This window comes from Arabidopsis lyrata (genome assembly GCF_000004255.2).
Source record: "Arabidopsis lyrata subsp. lyrata unplaced genomic scaffold ARALYscaffold_8, whole genome shotgun sequence".
Lineage (NCBI taxonomy): Eukaryota > Viridiplantae > Streptophyta > Magnoliopsida > Brassicales > Brassicaceae > Arabidopsis > Arabidopsis lyrata.
In genome coordinates, this window is record NW_003302548.1 from 3,281,843 (window position 1) to 3,284,273 (window position 2,431).

Genomic DNA, 2,431 nt, shown 5'->3' on the forward strand with positions numbered 1-2,431 from the left:
ATGGTCAATTATACATAATATACATAATATAAATAGATGAATAACATTCACTAATTTTTCACGTACAGAAATTATAATAGAAAAGAGAGTCAAAATAGTAAATTTCAAATTTTCATCCATTATTATTTTATTCACAAACTTGCCTTTCATTTTTTACATTTAATCTTTCCAAATATAGTATAGAATATCAACATTGAATAAGTATCTCGGTTTTTAGGTAATATGACCATAAAATTAAATAAATGTGAGTTAAATTTTAAAAACAATAATTGTAATTTTTTATTTTACGAATATATGAAATTCAATCTCCGAACATGGTGCATAAGATATGTCGTGGGATGTCTTATATTCCTAATCATTTATTTAGGTATGTGTTTTAGAATTTATTCCTAAAACTGTTCCTAATTAGAAAATATATACGTGAAATAATAAATACTTTAACAGAAAATGGAAAAGAGAGAACATATACATAGGCATGTCGATTACGTCAAAAGCCCTAAAAATAGCGGGCTCAAAATTATATATATATATATATATATATATATATATTCATAAAAGTCTGGTTTTTCTCGCTAAGCCTGTTCAGACTCAAGATTATTGTGGTTTAATTAGCCCGGTCGAACTCGGGCCAGCTCGAAAACACTTTAACAATATTTTGATTTTTTTTTAATATTAAAGATAAAGTGTCATATTTTTTTAAGATTGTTTTTAATAGAGTTGAAAACCTAAACCAGGTTTTCTAATTGTGTCGTACTATATATATCATCTCCTTTGTCCTCTCACCAATAGTCTAAGTAGTTAATATTTTCCTATTAATGGCAATCGTCTCATCAAGGTGGCTGTGGACTCTCTTTTAATTTTAGTAACTTCTCATTCAATAAGAAAATAAGAAACTGCAAGCTTATTGATTATCTAATAAAAATTTGAAAGACGTTTTATGGAGACAAATACAATTAGTACCACCATAGCTCATTTCTTCCCCTATAAATAACAACTGATCTTAGTATTGTTCATCACTCAACAAACACGATAAAGAATCATATATTGGAATATTTCAAACATCTTTTTTTCTTTCATCATGGCTTTCAAAAACGTGATTTTTCTCTTAGCGGTTTTATGCATTGCACTGTCTGCAAATGCTCAATTACCACAATTTCCGGCACCGTTTCCTTTTCCATTTCCATTCCTACCGAGTCCCGGTGTACCAGGATTACATGATATAACAAAATGTTTGACATCTTTTATGAATATTCCAGGGTGTATCGCAGAGTTTTCGCAATCTATACTCATTGGAAAGTTCGGAAACATAGGCCCTGCTTGTTGCAAAGCAATTTTGGAAGCTGAAACCAATTGCATTCCACAACTTCCATTCAATCCATTTTTTCCTCCTATGCTAAAGGAACAGTGTTCAAAAACTGTTGGTGCACTTCCTCCTACCAAAAAGTAGAATTTAATTAAAAATAATGTTAACGATTCCATTTTTTTTTCTTTTTTTTTAGTTGAAAAATAAGATTAGGTTTACGATTTGTATCCAAAATTTTCAACGATATAATAATAGCATTATAAACGAGTCACTTTGTTTTTCCCAGTTTTACATAACAATAATCTATAACAATTTTAATTAGATTGCAAAAAAGCTTGCTGAAGGTGTAATGACCTTCCAAAAACCAAGCTGTTGTGCGGTCTAATTATAAAAGTACGATTCCAGAAAAATTAAAATTAGAATTCCAATGGATGATTGTTATTACGTTTTAAATTAGCAAACACTGTAAAAATATGCGAAGTGTGTTGCACACTTATATTGAAAAATCTTAAAACTTGCTCAATCTTTAAAAATTAAAATGGTCAATATACATAATATACATAATATAAATAGATGAATTAAATTCACTAATTTTTCACATTCAAAAATTATAATAGAAAAGAGAGTCAAAATAGTAAATTTCAAATTTTCATCCATTATTATTTTGTTCACAAACTTGCCTTTCATGTTTTACATTTAATCTTTTCATATATAGTTTACAATATCAACATTGAATAAGTATCTCGGTTTTTAGGTTATATGACCATAAAATTAAATAAATGTGAGTTAAATTTTAAAAACAATAATTATAATTTTTTATTTTACGAATCTATGAAATTCAATCTCCGAACATGGTGCATAAGATATGTCATGGGATTTCTTATATTCCTAATCATTTATTTAGGTATGTGTTTTAGAATTTATTCCTAAACCTGTTCCTAATTAGAAAATATATACGTGAAATAATAAATACTTTAACAGAAAATGGAAAAGAGAGAACAGATACATAGGCATGTCGATTACGTCAAAAGCCTTAAAAATAGTGGGCTCAAAATTATATATATATATATTCATAAAAGTCTGGTTTTTCTCGCTAAGCCCGTCCGGACTCAAGATTTTTGTGGTTTT

General features: G+C 27.9%; 1 pseudogene; it reads left to right on the forward strand.

Moving 5' to 3' along the window:
* The first annotated feature begins 1,024 nt into the window (after positions 1–1,024).
* Positions 1,025–1,397, forward strand: LOC9301437 (annotated as a pseudogene).
* Positions 1,398–2,431: the final 1,034 nt, after the last annotated feature.